The 22,271-nt window shown below is 39.4% G+C and overlaps 1 long non-coding RNA gene across 10 annotated transcripts in view; it reads left to right on the forward strand.

The window, feature by feature from the left end:
* Positions 1-22,271, forward strand: part of LOC111090521 — a 156,270-nt gene that overhangs the window by 130,313 nt on the left and 3,686 nt on the right. For 5 of the 10 annotated variants that reach the window (XR_005372165.1, XR_005372164.1, XR_005372169.1 and 2 more), the window contains 4 exons: positions 9,291-11,352; positions 12,527-12,591; positions 13,306-13,439; positions 19,980-20,031. This is a non-coding gene — a long non-coding RNA (uncharacterized LOC111090521). The remainder of the gene's footprint in view (positions 1-9,290; positions 11,353-12,526; positions 12,592-13,305; positions 13,440-19,979; positions 20,032-22,271) is intronic. The other 5 variants (XR_005372172.1, XR_005372173.1, XR_005372167.1 and 2 more) reach the window with 3 other exon arrangements.

Consider the following 22,271-nt stretch of genomic DNA (forward strand, 5'->3'; position numbering starts at 1 on the left):
GTAGCTGATTGGGTAATGAGTAATTACACACCTTCAGTTATTACTCTGACTTAGAATTTTTGAGCTTCTATTTTTTGTCAGTAAATGGAACTAAACGGCATGTGTTTTGGCTTGAGTACACAACCAGAATTAATGAAATGTCATATCCATTAAAGCAAACTCAGAAAATTGCATGCAAATATGGATAAGAGGGCTCTCAGTTCTAACATTATAGCTACAAGCAAACCGATAGTGGCCATTTCACATAGATCATTCGATATAGTCTTCCTTCCTGCTGTCGCCCTATAAGACTTGGCCTCCCTAAGACAGGAAGAAAGATACCAAGGCTTCCTAAAAAATACCCATAAGGAATGCCTAAATACTGAGGAAAGCTTTAGTCCTTTAAAATCAACTATGTGAATCTCTCCTCTCTCTGGGAACTTATTCTGACACTGGCCCTGTTACTGCCTACTGTTGTGGACATTGAGGTCCAAAGAGAGCTGATAAACAGAGGACTGCAGTTTGGCAGCAGGACTTGCTAGGTTGTGTTTGTATAGCCAACACAATCTGTTTCAAATGCTTAACACATTTGCTGTTACAACTTGTAGGCTCAAATGTTTACTCTCCCACTTCTATTCATTGGTCTAAACATGGAAGTGGTTTTTAACCTAAAGTAATGTTGGAGAAACGTCTCAGCAAAAGGCAAAGATGAGTAATGTATAGTTCCCTCCAAGACCCTTTCTGGTTTTCAATGCCTAGGTAAAATGCTATTCCTGCTGCCTGTAGTTGTCTTTGCTACCTACTCATGTATATCTGGGTAGATTTATAAACAAATGACAGCCTTTTATTTTATATAAACAGTGAAAAATTACCCAAATAACTAAGTACAGAGAACCATATGTCACTTCACCATTGAGTAGCAGTTCCTGAATTCCTGATTTTGGCTGCACGCTAGAGGTTGGATCATCAATGCTGTGTATCAGGGACAAATAAATGCATGATCCTGGAAGTCTCTCAAGAGCAGTAGTTGGAGTTTTCTTTTTACTGATGTGTATATATCTGTTGCTACAAGTGTGTTTATGGCAAGAAATAATGCATCTTCTCTTGTTTAAGTGATAGGTGGTTAATACTGTTATGATTTTCAGCAAATTTATAAAGAGAGAAATAGAGCCAATGTGGTAGAGCATGCTTAGGTCATATACAGAGATGACATTTTATAATAAACTGCTGCACAGGATGCTGGAGGTCAAGAGTGAGAAAACTCCACTTACAGGTGATCAAAGAATCGTAGAAAATCGAAACAGACAACCTCCCCCAGGTAAGAGAAGAGGCTTAGCAGTTAAGTGGAGACCACTCTAAAACCTAGCCACTCAGGAGAAGCTCTGGTGCTAGTTATTTCCATGTTAGTATGAATTAATGACTTTTAGTCCTCTGTCAAGAATGGCTGAGCTCTTAATTACTCTAAAGATATATAAGAATCGAGAGAAAGGAGGTTTTGGGGGTTTGAAGTAATTCCATGTGGCTTTTCTTTTTTTTAAAGATTTTTAAAAAGATTTATTTATTTGTGAGAGACACACAGAGAGAGGCAGAGATATAGGCAGAGGGGGAAGAAGGCTCCCTATGGGGAGTTTCATGTGGGACTTGATCCCAAGACCCCAGGATCACAACCTGAGCCGAAGGCAGATGTTCAACCACCGAGCCACCAGGCGCCCCTCCATGTGGCTTTTCAAGTTCCCTCCTCTCCTGGACAAAGCTTCTGAGTTTTCCCACCCCGATTTTCACAGAAAGGAAAGCAAGTGTGTCCCCTTTTGATTCTACCATTATTTCAATGAGGGAAATTCATGAATGAAAGAGGAGTTAAGAGAGAGCTGAGACATCTTTAGGGGGTAAATATTGGGAACCAGTGCTTGACTCTGGCCTCTTGGCCATTGAAAACTTGTCAGGGTCATAGGCTTTTGCATTACATTTGCTGTTTAATATATTCTTAGAGTAGGGACAGAGAACAATGTAAATGATAGGGCAATACTTTTCAGATTTTTTGGAGCAGTTTCATCCTAAGAAATTAACTTGAGTGAAAAACAACTCTGTGCTCTCTAACCTGTATTCTCAGAATCTTCCTCAACCTCCTTATCCTAGAGGGCAATTGAAGCATGGAAGGAAACCATGAGTAGACCAAGCAACATTGCTGGGGCAGGAGTCCCAGGAGGAGATGGGAGGCAGGCAGGGTGAGCAGAATGAGCACTGGTCTCGGAACTGTGGGGCCTGGTTTCCAGTACTGATGCTCCTTCCATGTATTACTTTTAGAAAGTTGGAGCCGGTCACAGAAACTTTGTTTCACTACGTGAAAAGTGAAAAGAATGGGTCAGCTGACCCCTAATGGTCCTCCTGCATCAGATCTGGTTCTATCCAGCCTTGAAGCCCGTGGAGTTTGCTATTGCTTTTCTCCTGTCAGTAGCTTGTGAGTGTTTCTTTTCTGCTTCTCTGGCCCTTCTTTGCCTTCCTCCTGAGGCTTCCTGACATCACACAGCTGCCCTGCTTTGTTCCCCATCACACTAGGACAAAGCAGCTGGCAGGAGCCAAAGACCAATCAGTGTTTGATAAAGATAAATCTGTGCTCAGAACTGGAACAGATGTTTAGCCAATTAGGAAATGAAATCCTCTGCTGAAGTAGATGAGCTTCCATCTGAGGAGTTTGGATTTTGATGTAAAAATTACTCATTTTTTAAAAAGTGCTTTGCAGAATACATCAAAACAAGGTGTGAGGTTAAGTTGTTTGCTCTAGATTACTCAGTTATAATGTAGCTTCAATATTGTTATTGTTCTCAGATTGATAACATCACAAAGGGTGAATGTTTTAGAATAGAAAGGACCTTTCCTTCCCATCTAGTGGAAGAGTTTTCCAGTCTTTCTACTCAGAGTGTGCTAACTACAGTAGCCCTAGCTTGCCGGAGAGCTTGTTAGAAATGCAGACTCTCAGGCCCCAATCCAGACCTGCTGAGTCAGAACTCACATTTTAATAAGATATTGAGAGGATTCATATGTACATGAAAGTTTGAGAAATACCACTATAAGATATCCCTGTTTTAGTTTAAGCACATTCAGACTCAAGATACCTTACATTCCAGGGCATTCTATGTGGGGATAGCTCTAAGCATCAGAATATACTTTCTTATAATAGTAAGACTGGCGCGAATATTTATTGGTCTTTGATCATGTCACTCTTCTCGATGCTTTTTAAGTGTGTTGCACCATTTAATACTCAAAACAATCTAGGTGAGATAAATACTATTTGTTTTTGCTTAATTAATCCCCATAACAAATGTATGAGGGGGACATTCTTGTCTTTCCTATTTTATCAATGAGAAAGCTGAAGCCAAGAAATCAAGTAATTTGCCCAAGTCAAATGGCTTGGAGAGTGTATTATGAGCTGTAACCTCAGTTGTTTGGATCCAGAGCCTGACTTAACCATTATTTTCTTATTCTTCATAGTGATTAAAGTGTTCCTTTCTGTAGTTTCTATCCATCTGTCTTCTAGAAGTATAAATAAAATTCTATTTTTCCCCTATGTGAAAACTCTTAAATTATTTGGAACCAAGTCTCATGATCACTCTCCTTGATACGTTCTTCATATGACTTTCAATATATATCTTTACCATATTAGTCACATTCTAGTTTGTAACTAAGGTGTGCCCTGCAGGATTGTATCCCAAATCTCAGCTATGTGGTTTTGAGGGGGGCAGAGTTTTAAGACTATCTTCAGTCTGTATCGGAACACCATACTTTGAATAATAAAGCCTAAGTAACTAATGAATCCTTTAACCTAGTCACAGTGGTGATTAGTATTGAGCTCAATGTCTTTTTCATAAAGGCTGTTATTAACCCAAGTCTGTCTAAGTCTCTGAAGATGATTTTTGAACTCAGGGGCATTCTCTTGAAGCAGACTTCTCTCTCATCAGCATCATGTGTTTTTTTTTCCCCACACTGAGCTCAGGTAATAGCCCTGCCCAAGCCTGTAATGTAGGGGGGGTGTTGGCACCTACATTATCCAGGGCAGGGCTGTGGAAAGTAAAACTTGATATCCATCCTGTTAAATTCCATCTTGTTAGCTGTGACTCATTATTCATCCTGTCAAATCTTTTGGATTCTTGATTCTGTCACTCAGCATATTTGCTAGCTGGCCCAGCCCTGTGTCATCTGAAAATTTGATCAACACACCTTCTGTCTTTATTAAGCAATTTATAGCTAAAAGTGCTGACTGGGCCAAAGTTGAAGTTAGCTCCTGGGATGGGACTTGCTCCCAGGGACCTCTTCTGCAGGCTGACTTCAGTTCATTAATCTGCACCTTTGCACCAGGTATTCAATCATCTCAATATCTCTAAGCTCTTCATGCAGCTCTCCCATTTTCCCAAGAGGGAGGATGATGGCCAGCATGCTGTTTTAAACCACCAATGACCTCCAGTTATATGGTCTTGAATTATTATGGTAGAAGCAGCAATCATTTAGTGGAAAGTACCCTGAATCAGCATTAGAAATGAGCTAGATGGGAGTTCTAGCTTTGCCATTTCCATCTTTGTACTCTTCAGTTAGGGCAAATCAGAGCAGAAACATCAGGAATGGTTTATATATATAATTACATATAAAAGGATTTGTTGCTGAGATTTGAACTGTACAGTTGTACAATAAACAGTATGAAAGGCTGTTACTTCTGTGTATATTTCTAGAGCCTGAAGCAGCAGGATAGTCAGTTGGGAAGAAAATATGGGTATTAAATAGAGAAGAACAAGGACAAATGAGAACCCATGAGAATGTCCTGGAGCCCACAGAATGGGCTAGAACACACATCAATCTCTCATTACCTCCAGTACTCTATCTTTGATGATATAGGTAACCTGCAGGAGAAGCTGGCACTTTCCTCACAGAGATAAACACACACCTGGCTCAAGAGTCAGAAACTGCAGGGGGAGACATGGTGGGAGTTGGAGTTACTGGGATCTGGCCACTGCCCCATGGCAGCCAGGTGAACCCACAGATCAGCAACGCTGTGCATTAGCCACAACAGCTGCCAGTGCTGAACTTCTTCTGTCTACTGCTTTATGCTGCTTTCCAAATCTCTTTGCAGATTTCTTCTTTAGCCCAGACTATTCTGAAGCTATGCAGGAAAGGGAATTCTGGGAAACATAGTTTTAGCTTAGCTAAATGACACACCATCTCAGCGTGTCATCAGTATATACTGTCCTTTTAACTGTCCTTACTTTCTAAATAAATACAATTGATAGACCATGTTTCAGCTTAACATAATGCATCTATTCCTTGTACAACTGAGAACACATCCTCTTTCCAAAAGTGAATACAAATTCTTTTTATTCATCTTTGGGTACGGTGTAATCCTCTTCTTGCTGAATCACATTCTCCCTTTGATATCTTGTAATTTAGGTACTAAGATAAACTTAACTACCGTTATCATATCTTATGTTAGATAATGGGGGAATGAGAGAAATGAAGAGGAAAAAAAGTTGGTTAATATGTACTGAAACATTTATATTAAAATAATGAAGAAGTACTAAAATCATGATGGTCCTTATTTCTGCAACAGGGCACATGGTTTATAGCTGGTATTTTTAACTACCTTTTTCTACTACATATTCTGTATTTGCATTTCCTGTACCTCAACAAAGTACATCTGCTGGTTTTGGTTCCTTGTCAGATGGGGTGACCCAAACCTTTATTCCTGAAGGTTCTGGGGTATTGAATTAACTGCCTGCATTGAGTTGTTGAAATTTTCCATTAACTTTAATGGCAGGACCTGGCGTTAAGAGATGCCCTAGGAACTCTTTTTTTTTTTTTTTTTTTTTTTTTTTTTGTAAATCATGGATGAACTCTTCTTTACTTACAATATGTGGTAGCAACTCTGTATTATCTTGGAGACCTCAGTATCCCCGTCAGTACAGTAACTCCCTTCTTTACCAGTTGAATTACGGCCAGGAGGAGCTCAAAGTGGTTGGTGGCTGGCTCAACTACCACTGTCAGTAAAGCATTGTTGCATCCTCTGTTGGAAGCATCTTTCCTTGGGAGCTAGGTATTATAGACCAGAAAAGGCCAAAGTGGGAATAAAGCAAAACTTTCTCTTGTGGATCACTGGGAGTATCAATGAAAGGAGCCACTCTCATTTTCAAAACCCTTGATTTTGTAAGTCCTGTAAGCTCTGGCTAAGGGAGAAACAATACTGTATAGCTTCCCGATTTAAAGCATAATGCATTTCTGGAGAGATTTCAGAGATTACTGCCATTACCAAGGACCTGAGAGATGGTAGGATGTGTTCATCTTACCAGATCTTCATTCAGCTTGTTTCTTTGGCTTTCCAGAAGATGGATGGATCTTGGGGACCAACAGTGGATTATCATACACTCAATCAGGTAGTGACTCTAATTACAGCTGCTGTTCCCAATGTAGTTTCATTCCTAGAGCAAATCAGCACATTCCTTGTCCCTAATATATAGCTGTTGATCAGGAAAATGCCCTTTTCTCTATACTTGTTATTGAATCATTAAAAATTCTTTGGCTTCCATCTAGTGAGGCCAATAGCATACCTTCATGATACTACCTCATTCAGCTCTCCAGCCATATGTCATAATCTAGTTCTCCAGCAGATCATGCTGGTTCAGTGCATTGACAATATCATACTGTTTGAACCTGGTGTGTTAAATATAGCAATAACCCAAACTATGTTGGTGAGAAACATGTGTGCCAGAGAGCAACAAATAAATCCTACGTATAAGATGACTTCAGGCCAATAGTCTATACCTTTGAGGTCAGGGGTCCATCATCTAAATATCTGGATGGCACTTCCAGGCAGCCTATGTACTTTCAACTGCTCAAGGGTGAAAGCTGGTTACTCTTTTAAATGGTCTTCCCTCACTCCTACTAGCCCATACTGGCCTGGATCTGTTACATTGGAGACAATAGTAGTGTAGTGGAAATACCTGAGCCAGTATTGGAAATGAGCTAGGTTTTTGCTATAATTTTGCTACTTATGCCTATGCTTTCTGAAACAGGCCAGTTTCTTCATCTTTAAGATAAGAAAGACAAAATCCAACTTACAAGGTTGACATGAGGACTACCTGTGATAATGAATGCAATGGAGTAAGGAATTTATTGCTATACAGCCCCTTATATATGCAGACACGTTATGAATTTGAGTGTGTTTAATACATATGTGCTTTTATTACCTGTTAACAGATAAGGAACAAAGGTTCTGATAAATCCTTTAACTTGCCCAGGCTCATACTGTTAGGAGGTGGTGGAGTCAGCATGTGAACTCCAGCTGATCTGTTAGTAAACCAGTGTTCTTTCCATTTGTCATGTTCCCATTTTGCCATGGTACATTATAAATCCTGAAACACCAACAGTGTATAAATATAGGTTCTAGGCTGTTCTTAGTGAATTCATGCTGAAATGCACTGATCTTCCCTTCCCTAAAACTGTCTAGAAATCCTCTATCTAGCCATCTGGTAACTTTGCCTTTAATTCTTGGGATAAATTTGGTTTTTTGTTCTTTTTTTGTTTTAATTTTGTTTCCTCATTTTGAAAAATTGCCCTTCCTTATATCATATAATTTTATAAAGCACTTATACTTTCTTTTTTCCATTTTTATTTAAATTCAACTAGCAAATCTATAGTATATCATAAAGCAATTATACTTTCTACTTATGCTTTTATGTTCTCTCACCAGTCTATAGGGTGGAGCCTCATTTTTTTCTGTGGGAAACTGAGAATCAGGTAGATAATACTGTATCAAAGCTAACATATTGATAAGTAGAGACATACTTGTCTCCAGCTTCAAGTCTTTTTTCCCACTGTTTCAGTCCTGTGTGGGGCTTTAAATATCTGTTAATTCTATGAAGCCATATTTTCCATTTTCTTCCATTATCAGGATGCCTCTTGGTACTAGACACAATTTCCCCTAGGCAGTATATGGACGTTTGTAAATCTCAGAAGGTTCATAGAGCTTTGTACACCAATAGGTCATAGAAGTGCCTAAAATCTCAGGAGAGTTTTATTTCACAATTCTGTTAGAGGAAAACCACTAAAAACCATAAGCATCAGAACTGAGCCAATTCCAGCTTATCAGGTTGTGATTATACTGAGGGTAGTAAGATAAAGAAAATGCTCCCAAATACTCACTAATGGCTTATTTTATTTCAGATGTTATTAAATGATCCAGGTTTGTGTGTGTGTGTGTGTGTGTGTGGGTAAACTCCTATTAAAAATAACTAATGCTCTTGAATAAAGAACGTTAAGTAGTCTTTAAACCCACATTGAGCTAGTATGAAAGTTAGGATTTATCATAGACTAAAAACTCAGTAGAAGCAGAAGCTAGAGGGCAGGGAAATCGTTGAAGGAGGCTTTTTTTTTTTTTTCCTGAACCTTTTTGCTGACTCCTGGGCACTAGGAGTTTCAGTTTTCAAGGCAAGGACAGGAGGTAAAGTGAAGAGTCCATTCAAAATGGTGAGTGTAATAAGAGGGCAGTATCAAGGGCTCTAACCTCAGAAGAGATTCTAACATAACTATCAAGGTTCTTATAATTATGTTTATTTTCTGTCTTCTCAACATGGGCTGAACCACATGAGATTGTTGATACTTGACCATTTTGACCTACAAAAGTATCAGTTTCATATAATTCAATGTAATAGGATGTCACAGAGATTTTTGCCCACAGTTGTCTGTTCAATGCCTAGAATCGTATCTGGTACATAGTAGGTGCTTAATATTTGTAGATGGACCGAATGAATGAAATTAAGTTGGAAATCAATCATCAAAGATAAGTAGGACAATTTCAGATGAGAATTTAAAAAAAAAAACACATCTGAACAAGCCATGAGTAAAAAGAATTCAGAATGAAAATAAACAAACCTGAGTTTAGAACCTGTTAGGAATGGGAAAGAGTGACTGGAGGCAGAAAATGGTCTCTGGGAGTTGCCTACATAGGGATTTGACCAGACAGCTGGATAAACATTGATTTCTAGGGTCCCTACTGCATCCTTCCTAGCTGGTATTTGCAAGTTTGAAATTTCTGATTTTCATTCCCATCTGAATAAAGCAGATATTAAAAAATAAAAGCTCAAGTCTTTTCAGTGTTTATAACCAAATGTAATCACTTTGAGTAATATACAGGTTCATATTTATAAGAAAAATGTGGAATACAAATTAAAAACCCTATGATGTAGATAGAGCTCAGAAGCTTTCCTTTCAAGAGTTACCTAAGATTATGTGCAGTTTTCTCACCAACCCCCATCTCTTTCATATTTAATCAGATTTGGAGATTAGGGATGCAATTTCCTTTTGTGTCTAGAGAAGTTTATCAGGATGCTGCACACTACTGTTTCCATTCTATTCCTCTCCACTCCCAGGTTATAGCACTAAAGTGTCTATCATGTAAGTATCCATTAAAAAAGAAAATTATTTGCTTTCCTAATTTAATGAACAAAAATTCTGTGAAGTCACATCTCTGTGGGTTAGGTTCAAAAATTGATGAGTAGGGTGAAAATCATATATAGTTAAAACCACACATGAAAATCTTCTATACTAACAAAATATATAAGGTTTTAAATGCACAATCCTATGTGATGTTCCTTGTGTGAGAACCACTCAGTTAACTACAGAAATGAAAGAGAAGCATATCAGTAGATGTCCAGCTATTTAAATCCTCTGCCTTTAACAAAATTCACATGTGACTATGAGGAAGGTCGAGAACCCTAAAAGTGCTTCTGCTTGCCTTAAGGGATGATTCTACTTTGTTTGAATAGAATGCTCCTATGTTGTATGACACATTCATATATTTGTTCATACTGGTGTTTGTATGTTACATCTTCTGTAGACCCTGTGGACCAATGTTAGGGCTGAGTTTCATGCACCTGCAGTGTTATTATTTATCATCAGGTACCAAATAAAGATTCAAGTTTGGAGCTAAAATTTTACATTTGCAAATATGGACATGCATTCCTAGGTTTCCTCCTTCCATGTGAGAGAGATGATTGAATCCACTTTGACCTGGGAAAGTGGTGTGGAATTCAGGCTGAGGATGTACACCAGATGCAATGTATGGATGGTAATCTCATGTAATGAAGGTCTGTTCAGACCAGACCATGCTTGGGTCAGAGTTTCTGCCTTAACTGTGATTAGAGTCTAGATGCTTTAGAGAATCGTAACCCCTGGTGTGTTAGACGTAAAGATCTCCTCTGGACATCCTCCTGGCTCCCTCTCCCCACTCCTGCTGGGGCAGAGGGATTGAGAGTAGACACAGAGGTGGCTTTATGGAGAAAGAGCAAGACTTACATTTAGCCTTGTACTCTTGCAAATGTCCTTTCAAGATGTAGTAGGGGTCTTGGCAATATATTCAAATGATCCTTTTTTTTTTAATTTGCAAAATTAAGATATTATATTCATTATTGGCTAATATCATTCTTTCTTTCTCCCCCACTTCTCCAAACATGTCTATTATTTTATCGCTGGTGGGGTAGCTGCAGAGATTTGGGATCCATCTAAGAGGAAATCGCCTTGAGGTTATAGTAACCTGGAGTTTTGTAGTCGACAGCTACTTTTTTGAAGACGTAAGTTGTTGTTGTCTTGTTGTAGAAGTGGCTTCTAGGATCCTCCTGCCATCTGCTGAGATGAACTGCCTAGTCGGCAAGAGGACACAAGGCTGGAGGCTGTGCTGCCTCGTGAATCTGCCTTGTGCACATCACGGGACCACCGTAGGCCCTGGAGGAGAACCTGCAGAGGAAAAGACAAGAGTCATTCTCTTCTCAGCCTTGATAGCTATGCCATAAAATTGTTGACATATAAGCCCAAAGTGTAGGGAAAAATACCAAAGAAGAATGACAGGAGCTTAATTAATACAAACATGATGCTATTTTTCTTGATTTTATGATTATATGTATTTTTCAGCTTTCTATGATGTGTATTGTGATATATTTTGTCTTTATAAATGTTTACTTTCATATGAAATTTTTGTTCTTGCAACTCTAAATTCCCTTTTAAAGTGGCTTTCAAAATTGTATGAGCTTAAGACCTCATTTAACCTGCTCTTCTCGAGTCTGGGATCTTGACCAAAGTATGATTCCACATGCTGCTGAAGATTTCTTTGCTTGTCTAGGACACTCCTCCATTGCATGAACTGGTGTCTTATGAGCTATAGAACATCAATCTTTGAAAAGCTGCCTGAAATTGAGCACAGGTGGCAGTGCCCAGGGCCATGAGGCTTATAGAGTCTGACTTGTGTACAAAGCCCTCTCTTTGTCCAGAGAAGAATGAAGAGTATCCAGTGTGCAGACTATACACCAGGCAGAGGAAGCTGTTTTCCTTGAGATTTGTTAGGTGAGTGAGTGGCTTTTTTCATTCCTGGGTGGCTTATGGCTTATGTGACTCAGAAGGTGGTGAAATCAAATAGAAGGTCTTGTTCCATATAGATGCTCAGAGCCATTATTAAGAAGATGCAATGCTAGTCTAGGAGACAGAAGACTTCACCTCTCACTCCTTAGGGTATTTCCAGCTCCCCATGACTTGGACTCTGTCCTGTAAAATTGGGGTTGTAATCCTTTGCTAGACTGTGTTAAAGAACTTATTACATAATGCTGGCCACAGAGCCAAGGGAATATGTAATATATGAAGCAGATGTAAGAAATGTGATTAATATAAGAAAATATGAAGGATAAAAATCAATATTGTCATTTAGCTAAACTTTCAGAAAATCTTTTCCTGGACTAGCTGTGGGCTACAATAGAGGGGTTCTGATCAATTAAGGTCACAGAGGCTCGAAAGGATGTGGATTTTTATAAGCAGTTTAATTCCCAGGTGCCAATTTGTTCAAGTCTAGACATGTTTGTTCATGTAATTGAAAGAAGCTTGATCAGACCACATGTGTTCTAGCCAGCAGCAGACCCAGGGGACTGTGTTCTTGCTATGCCTAGGGACCTTAGTAGACTACCTGTTCCCAGGCCAAGAGGAAGACAGAAGGGAGGAAAGCTTCCTTCTTGCTTTTGGCCTACTCGTTAATCAATATCACTTTTCTCATTAATATAAAGGCATTCTCAGCTGCACATTTTGAGGAGCTTCCAACAATTCATTTTTCCTTCTGGTTATAGAAAAAACAGCCTTCATAATGAGGAGGAGAGCTGTGTTTTTTTCAAAGCTAAATATTAATTCTTCTTTCAGTTTGCCATTTGCATATTCCTCAAATTGGGTTTACTTTTTCAATTTACACCGCTGAAGCCCCACAGCCTGAAGACACACAATTAACAGCATTTCCTTGGTGAGGGTCAGAGTGCCTACTTTGAAGGCTCAGGTTTTTCTTAAGATATCAGTTGAAGGTACATGAGAAATGGAATAACAAGAATGATCTCCTTGCCAGGCTGAGAATGAGAGATAAATGTCCATTATCTTAGGTTAGCCATTTCCCTATACACAGTGTTGGTCCAGGTTGTTTCTACTCTCATAGAAGGAAACAGGTACTTAGTCTTGGGTAACTTAGTCTTTGCTCTTCTCTGCCCAGGGATTATGGATGGAGTCCAGTAGCCACTCAGGGTATCCTCTCCTAGCAGGACTAATGATCTCCAGGTATTAACAGATACTCATCTAGGTTTGTAGATGACTCGCTCAAGAACTTGCCTTGATGTTAAGACATACAGACTGTTCATCACCCAAGCCTCGTACTCACCTTCTTCCTTTCTCTTCCCTTCCTCCCTTTCCCTCCCTCCCTCCTTCCATCCTTCTCTCCTGTTTCTTTCCCCCTCTCATTCCTGCTTCCCTCTCTATCTTCCCCTTCTCTCCATCCCTCCTTCCTTCCATGTTGAGCAACTCCTAAGTTATTACGTAGTTGGCACTGTTGCTGGATGCTGGAAACACTATGGTGAAGAAGACAAAGTCTAGTAGGAAAAAGAGTCACAAAAACAGGCACCTTGGGGGTAGTCTGATAACCATCACTACAGGAGACAGGACAGGGTTCTGTGATACAAGGAGGAGTCAGGCAGGGAAGGATGGGTCTTTCCTCTGAAATCTTTCAGCTGGGGATTTTCTGATATCTCTTATATATTTAACTGAGAGGTGCCTGTGATTCTAGAGTTTCATAGGCCAAATGAAATATTCCAGTGTTCATTTTTCTCACTATAAAATAGTAATACAACAAAACCTGAGTTTAGTCATGGAATGTGCTTAGAATTCCAAATCCAGCCAAGTGTTTCTAGGACCATAGATGGCACATATAGGGATTAGGCAGCTATTTGACCTTTTGTCTGTAAATGACAGCTTATGCCATTTAGAATTATCTCTTAGATCTTTAGGGACTTGGAAGACCTCCCTGGAAAGTCAACATGAAAAAGATTCATGGTGTTGGATTCTTCTTAAGGCTGCTGAATAGCTGTACATCTGTTCTGGAATGCCATCTGGAGTCATTTGAGGCTAATAAGGTGAGCAGTATCAGTTCTTCATTTTGGGTAGGTGAGGGGAATCAAAGTTGAAATATTGCATCTACAAGAAGAGTAGTTCTGTTTTACTTTTTTTTTCTTTTAATTGCCTAGAATGTGTGCTTGGAATTTTTCTCCTTGGCATCAGGCTTGGTGCATGCTACATATTTTCTGAATTAAAGAGAAAGTGTCTTAGTGGCAAGAGTGCTGAGTCTAAGATCAGAAAGAGCCACATTCAAATTCCAAAACTGCAGTTTACTAGCTTTATAAACTTCAGCAGGTTGCTTCTTTTCTCCAAAACTGATCCTTTTCATCTGTAAAACAAAGATAACTACATTACTAGCTTATAAAGATTTTGTGACTCCTAAATGCTCTTGGCAGTTAGTCAATGTGTAATAAACATTAACTATTGTTATAGAACACTAACTGTATACATGCTGTGCACATGTTTACCAAGGCATGGTGCTATGGATTCCACACTACAAGAGACAGAGTCCCTTGGCACACTTTATCTCATGGAGGACATCTGCCATTAATTGGCATGGTGGCTTCTTGTAGAAGACACTCATAGAGCTGTCTCTTCAGTTCCCCCTTTTCTACTGATTGCCTTGCGCTTGTTTATCCTTAGTGTGACTGTAAGAGTTACTGTGCCAGTACAGTGATTCTGTTCCTTAGACACAGTGGACTGACCCAAGATATTGACTTGGGACCCAGAGAGTTGAGTTTGCTTCTTTCTCTGTCTTATAGCAGTAAGATTGACAACTCAGGGACTATTAGAGTCCTTCCACATGGACTTGAGAAACAAAAGAATTTGGTCTAGAGAAAGACAAGGAAAGATAAAGAAAAGAAAAAAAAGAACAAAATAAAGAGAAAGAGATATGTAGTGGATGTGTAGGGAGGAGTGGGAATATGAGTTGAAAAATGAATCTCAAACAATACCTTGGTCCATTTATTCCTGAAATCCAGCTATATGCCTAGTGCTGAGTTCCTTGAGATGATTCAGCAGTATTTCAAAAGTATCTCTACTTTTACCTAAGCTATTGAGAGTTGGGTTTTCATCACTTGTGATCCCCTAAATTCTAAGTAATACCTTCTGCTAATGTTGCAGCAGTGAGGGTGCCCAGCACACGTGTGCAACAGATGTTACAGCTGTTACACATAGCTAACATTACACCCACCTGGCCTTTCTAAATGATTGGTCATCATCATCATACTCACTGCAGAGAATATATACATGAGTTTTTAAAACGACTATCTGTATGATACTGTTTTTTGTATGGTCTTAAGGGTAAGAGAGAAGTTGGAGTGGCATTGTAGCTGCAGATATTGGCAGTTTTAAACACTGAACCCCAGGAACCTCACAGACTAGAGGCACAAAAGGAAAGGCTGAGAAGAGTAGAACCCCTCAGAGATTTGTCTGCCCCCAGCAATTTCTGCTAGAGCCAACAGTTCTTCAATACTGCCAGGGTCACTTATTATAGGGAAAGTGATCCTGGAAAAAGATATTGCCAGGTTCCAGTGGCTCAGAGCCTCTACCCCTATCATAGGCTGTACCTAAGAGCTAGAAGGCTGTGAACTGTCACCATGTTGGAGAGGCAGGATAGCATGGTGGATAAGAACATGGATTGCAGAGAAAGACTTTCTGGGTTTGAATCATGTCTATGTTGTGTGATCCTGAGCAAGTTAAATGTGTCCTGTTTTTCCATGTCTTTTTTTAAAGATTTTATTTATTTATTTGTGAGAGACACAGGGAGAGAGAAAGAGAGAGGCAGAGGCACAGGCAGAGGGAGAAGCAGACTCCATGCAGGCAGCCCGATGTGGGACTTGATTCCAGGTCTCCAGGATCATGCCCTGGGCTGAAGGTGGTGCTAAACCGCTGAGCCACCCAGGCTGCCCTGTTCTTCCATTTCTTCATCTGTAAGATGAGGATAACACTGTTATTTACTTCAAAGGTCTGTGAGGGGATTGAGTGGGTTTATATATGAAAAGCATTTAGAATAGTGTTTGGCACATATTAAGCATGATACAAATATTATCATTATTGCCACTGCTGCCTCTTACTACACTACTACCACCACCAACTTTAGTTCATAACCCACATCGGAGGCAACACTGGAACATATTAAACAGTCAAACAGTAAAAAAGAAGAGTATTTAGCATAGTTAATTCAAAAGGAATACTGAGAATTACAGGAATTGAGCGCAAGTATAGGGAAGACCCTCACCTTAAAGTCTCTTGAATGGAGGGAGCCTTAGTGGCCTTTTCATCCAATACCTGACGAGACACATGAACCTAATTATTAATATTTCGGGCATATAATTGTTAACCATAGCCTTGCGTACTTCTCAGTAGGGAACTCACTTCTTTCTGAATCAGGTCAAAGTGATCTTATTAAATGGCTTTGTCAGGTACCAAGTCACATAAGCTAGGAAACTAAAAGCCAACTGGTACCATTTATTTATTTATTTATTTATTTATTTATTTATTTATTTATTGTCTTAATTTCCCCTACCCCCCACCTAAATGCAAGGTGATTTGCAGTTATTTGGAGGGATGTAGTTCTTGAAGACCATACATAGCTGAAAAAACTTGTGGAAGGCAAGCATTTCTGTTGATCAGCTTAAGTGTTGCTGCCCTATGGTTAGAGTGTAAACAAAGCTTCAATATATTTGGCCTGATAGTCTTGAAAAGAACTGTGCATTAATGCATTTTACATTCAGGGAATTCACTTTATTTCAAATTGTCTGTATAAAACAAAGCTTTATATAAATATTTTTATATCACACACTTTCAAATCTATGTAATTTAAATTTACCCAAGATATCTCTTGACTCTGTCCCTTTCTCCACATCACCTCTGCCTCTCCTTTAGTTCAGACACTCATGATCTCTTTCTGGATTGTTAAATTTCACTTTTATATTGTGATTTACACTGTTTGTTTAGGTGTCTATATCTCTCTCAGTCTGTAAATTAAGAGTAGGAGACAATTTCTATTTATCTTTTTGCTCCTTTTCACTTGGATCACCCCCTCCCCCATGTACACACGCACACACACACACACACACACACACACATGCACATGCCACACACACACACACACAGCATATTCAAAAATATTACCTCATTCAATCTTCCCAGAAATTCTAGGAAGCAGATGGATATTATCTTCATTTTTCAAATTAATGTATGGAGGCTCAGAGTGGTTAATATAATTGTGTAAGAGTCACAAGATTCATAAGTGACAGAGTCAGCAGTTCAACCCGAACTGTATTCCCAGTATTTCCTTAGCCCATTTCAAGCTCAACGACAGAGATTGCCTATTTCCTTTTTATCTGCATAACATTTTTTTTTTTTTTGCAGTAACAACCACATCCAGACTGGTCTTTAGGAAAATCAATAGCTAATATTTTGATCATTCCTGAAGCAGAACATAGGACTGGGAAAAGAGAGGAATGCTTAGAAATGAAGCAACTGGTTTAGAAGTGATGATAGTTAGTATGTCTGGCTTTTCAAGTAATATTATGGCCAAAGCTCTGAATTCTTACCAGAGTTCTACCAAACCTAGTTCCTCTCAGCCTTCATCTCCCAAAATGATATGAGCGAGACTGAAAGTCCCTAAGACGTGGTGATGACTGTGTTGTTCACTCGGCTCCCTGCTGGTTGTTGGCCTTTGTCACTATTTCAGATGACCAATTGAAGGGAAGAGTAAGAAACCACACCCTGGAGCCTAGTGGAGCCTTCCTGTCTCTGCTGCCTCACCCACCACACTCAGGAACGCTGGCACACTCTTCCCTTCTAATGTCACAGCATGCACTCCCATCTGAAGCCTTATGTGCAGGTTGCAACCTCTGCCTGCAACATTCTTCCTTTTCTTTCCTTGCTCATTTCCTGTTCACCAATTGGGTTCCAGTCTAAGGGTCCCCTGTTAGGAAGGTCCTTTTTTATTTTTTAGAGTAGAATGAGGATTTCTGTCAAGATTTTGCTGAGATTAACTTTGTGCTTAACTGCAGACATTGGTTATATTTCACCATTTGATGCCTCTTTTGTATATCAGACTATAAGCTGCTTGAGGGCAGAAACTGCCCATTTCATTCATCACTCACATCCAGCACAGATCACAAAACTTTTACACAGTACACACTTAATATTGATCAATGGGTAGATGAACAGGTGGAAGATAATATAATCATCTCCCTGCTTCTTCCCATTAGAGGGAGATGAAGAAGGATGAAAAAAGAGATGACTTTGGTGTCAGCTGGAGGAACTTAATGTTTCAATAAGAAATAAGAGATTTCATTTTCTGAACTGTTGTTTTCAGAATGTTTGTCATTGAAATTTTCACTTTATTTGACAGAACCATTTATATTCCTGTAAGAATGAAATTGAATAAATAGATTTCAGAGCAACCCAAGGTGACCTGCAGACCTAGGCAGCCTGAGCTTGCTGGAGGGCAAGTAGTCTTCGGGTATCAAGAGGGGCACACCAGTATATTTGAGTTTGAGCTGGTACTTTCTCCTTCACTGTGATTTTTTAAAAATCAGATGCAGGGATCCCTGGGTGGCGCAGCGGTTTGGCGCCTGCCTTTGCCCAGGGCGCGATCCTGGAGACCCGGGATCGAATCCCATATCGGGCTCCCGGTGCATGGAGCCTGCTTCTCCCTCTGCCTGTGTCTCTGCCTCTCTCTCTTTCTCTCTGTGTGACTATCATAAATAAATAAAAAAATTTAAAAAAAAAAAATCAGATGCAAATCTGAGAATAACACTCATCTTCAGTTTCAGAATGTGATGCATTTAGACCTTACACAGTAAAAACAATGAGAACCTAGGCTAAATTAAAACTTCCCTCCTAACATTCCACATATTCACAAGATTGTAGGGCTTGTTCGTTTTTCGTCTTTGAAAATGAATAGGATAATTCGTGTTCACAATAAAAATATTGTCGGGGGATCCCTGGGTGGCACAGTGGTTTAGCGCCTGCCTTTGGCCCAGGGCGCGATCCTGGAGACCCGGGATCGAATCCCACGTCGGGCTCCCGGTGCATGGAGCCTGCTTCTCCCTCTGCCTATGTCTCTGCCTCTCTCTCTCTCTCTCTCTGTGACTATCATAAATAAATTTAAAAAAAAAAAATATATTGTCGGGCAGTGTGTGTAAGGAGCCAGGGTGGTGTGGAAAATGACAGAGCTCCCTAGGAGCTTTTAAATTCTCCTTGGGGAATCTGGAATGCCACAGGATTTAGCATTTCAAAAGGCTGGCCACAATTTATCTTCCCTACATGGGGTGCTTGTAAGAGTAAATGGAGGGTGTTGTTAATAGTTAATTTGGTCTAACCTGCATAAACCAGTGGGCTAAAACCTGGGAGTATGTTCATCTCTTGTCTTTGCAAGAACGATGACATAGATGTTTTGTACTACATAACTCATCATGAAGTGAATTTTACAGGTTATAGTTACTCTAGAGATTCAAATAAGGAACAGAGTGGCATCACTACTTAATGCTGGGTGATTAGTAAAGAATATAACAAGAATGTATAATCTGAACTGCATTTGGGAGGATGGACTGGATGGATAGGGAGGTAAGGGGAGCAGATTTGCCCCACATGAGTGAACGTGCAGAGATTTTTAGGAGTTAACCAGTTGATTTGGATTTTTTAGCCTGGAGTAAAAATTGTCAATATTTTAAGAAAGAAGAAATATGTGGTCAATATTCCTACTTTCTATTCATGCTTACTGTAGAATTCTCCAACCCTACAGCAGTCCCAAAGCCCGCAAAGATCAGCTTGGAAGTGCTGGAGGCAGTTCCTACAGTGATACATCTCTTGTTTCTTCCCTGCATCTTCCTCCTTCTCTTTCCCTTTTCACTCTTTTTTTTTTCTCTCCCTTTCCCCTCCTCTTCTCACCCTCCTTCTTCATACCACACTCTTTCACATACATTCCATCCTGCTGTCTTCCTGGTCTTGGAGAGTGGAGCCAGAACAACACAAATCAGAACATGCTGGACTGTGATTCCAAAATTAGAAGCTGAGACTCTGGGGCATGGGGTGACTGATCACCTCCTATCCAGAGAACATTAACTCCTCTAGGTTCCTGAAATTTCCTTAACACCAGTTCTCTCTTCTTTAGGAGGACAACTGATGGCTGAAGATCCACCTGGGGCACGTTCAGACATTCTTTGTCTCTTCCTTACCTTTGAGCCAAAGTCTAATATTCTTTTTAAAAGAGGGCCTGTTATTGTTTTTCAAGAGGGTTTCTTTTAAGACAACCAAATTGCTGAGTGTCATTGTTCTGGTTCTGCTATTTACAACTGTGAACTGTGAGTTCCCCTCATTCAGGGTGGTTTGAAAGGAGCTGTGTTCCCAGGTGCATGTGAAGTCTAGTGAACATTCTCAGAACCTCCAGAACTCTGTCCAATTAACACAGCAGAAGGGCAGGATATTTGAGTCCATTAGTAGTACATTTTAATTTTTTTCTGATTAAAAATGTACTAATTTTGTCCCACTTTAAAAAAAATTCCAGTGTAGTTAATACAATGTTATATTTGTTTAAGGTGTACAATACAGTGATTCAACACTTCCATATATTACTCAGTGCTCATCATGGTAAGTGTTCTCTTAATCTCCTTCACCTATTTCATCCATCTCCCCATCCTCCTCCCCCCTGGTCACCATCTGCTTGTTCTTTATAGTTGAGGGTCTGTTTTTTTTTTTTTTTTTCTCTCTCTCTCTTTTTGGCTTTGTTCATTTGTTTTTTAAATTCTACACATTAGTGAAATCAGATGGTATTTGTTTTTCTCTGACTTATTTTGCTTAGCATTATATGCTCCATCCATGTTGTTACAAATGGTAAGTTTTTTATGGCTGAATAATATTCCTCTGTGTGTGTGTGTGTGTGTGTGTGTGTGTGTGTACACAACATCTTCCTTATTCATTCATCTATTAATGGACACTTGGGTTGCTTCCATAATTTGACTATTGTAGATAATGCTACAATAAACATAAGGGTATTTGTATCTCTTCAAATTAGTGAAACCTACTATTTATAAGTATAATAATATTTCATAATTACAAGAGGTTTGTGTGCTTTTAGTAGTTATCGTATTTGCAAACTTTTTTCTTCCTCTGGGAAGTTTTAAGTAACACTCTGTTCCCCAGCCTCTTCCCTGCCTTTTCCTCTATTGATGCTGGTTTCTCTGAAAGAAGATGACCTACAGACCATGCATCCATCACTGCAAACTTCAGGAAAACATAGGGAGCCAAGGGGAAAAGAAGGCAGCTTTTTAAGAAATAAAGAGATTGAGATATTGAGAGAGAGAGAAAGAACTTACTTTTAAACCAAAACTGTGGATAGCTGCATATTTCTTCTGATGAAGTTAGAAGAAGGCTAGAAGTATTCAGGAAAATTCTTTCCATGAGGATATTGGGAAGAATTGTAGACCCCTATGATGTGAAGAATAGGGATATTATTCAGCTATGAGAAAGAAGGAAATGCTACCATTTGTGAAAACATGACTAGACCTTGAGAACGTTCTGCTAAATGAAATAAATCAGAGAAGTGCAAATACTATATGACTTTATATGTGAAATATAAAAAGCTCTGTTTCTTAGAGAAACACAGGGTAGAATGGTGGTTACCAGGGACTGGTGGTGGTGGTGGGGGGGGGAATGGGGAGATGTTGGTCAGAGGGTACAAACTTCTAGTTATAAGATGCATAATTTCTAGAATCTAATGTACAGCATGATGATGTTAATAGTTCTGTATTATACACTTGAAAGTTAGTTGCTAAGAGAGTAGATCTTAAATGTTTTCACCTCAAAAAAGAAATGTTAAATACATGACATGATGGAGGGGTTAGCTAACTCTGTGGTGGTAATCATTTTATAATATATAAGTCTGTCAAATCAAACAAATGTTATTTGAATTCCTAAGGACAAGACACTTGCACTCATTTGCAGAAGTCCCTAGGAGAGTTGAGAATGAGCTGGCTATGTCTCCAGACACGGGTTCTTGTCTCATGTTGCTTGCTCTTGTCCTTCTCCTTTCTTCACTCTCCTCATTTCACTGGAAGTACACGCTTTTTTTCTCTGAGTGAGGGATGTTTTTCTGGGAAAGAGGCATAGTTACAGATGTGGTTTGCTTTCATGGTTCACTCTTTTACAGTGTCTAGGTGCTTTTGATTATAGTTCCATTTCTAGGCTTTTTTCCTCTTTCAAATCAAATATACTGTCACATTGCTCTAGACAACATTGTTACAAAATACATGCTAAACAACCGATTAATAAGTTAAAGCAAATTCTCATTAAATGACTCTTTGCAAGGCACCGTGGAGGGGAAATGGTATTTCTCAATCATGATTATGCATTGGAAACTCCTGAGGAGCCTCTAATAAAATAGAAGTTGCAGATTATTTTGAGAGGGCATGGAACACAAAGCAATTTATAGATTTGATGCAATCTGTATCAAAACACCCATGACATTTTTGCATTAATAGAAAAATTTATCATAAAATTCTCATGGGCAGCCTGGGTGGCTCAGCGGTTTAGCGCTACCTTCAGTCCAGGGCGTGATACTGGAGACCAGGAATCGAGTCTCACATCCTGCTCCCTGCATGGAGTCTGCTTCTCCCTCTGCCTGTGTCTCTGCCTTTCTCTCTCTCTCTCTCTCTCTCTCTCTCTCTCTCTCTCTCTCTCTGTCTCTCATGAATAAATAAATAAAATCTTTAAAAATATTCTCAAGGGACCCAGAATAGCCCCAACCAATCTTGAAAAAGAACAAAGTTGGAGGCTTCAGGGTCCCTGATTTCAAAAAACATATTACAAAGCCTCAGTAATTAAAACAGTGT

This window comes from Canis lupus, chromosome 17 (genome assembly GCF_011100685.1).
Source record: "Canis lupus familiaris isolate Mischka breed German Shepherd chromosome 17, alternate assembly UU_Cfam_GSD_1.0, whole genome shotgun sequence".
NCBI classification, from domain to species: Eukaryota; Metazoa; Chordata; class Mammalia; order Carnivora; family Canidae; genus Canis; species Canis lupus.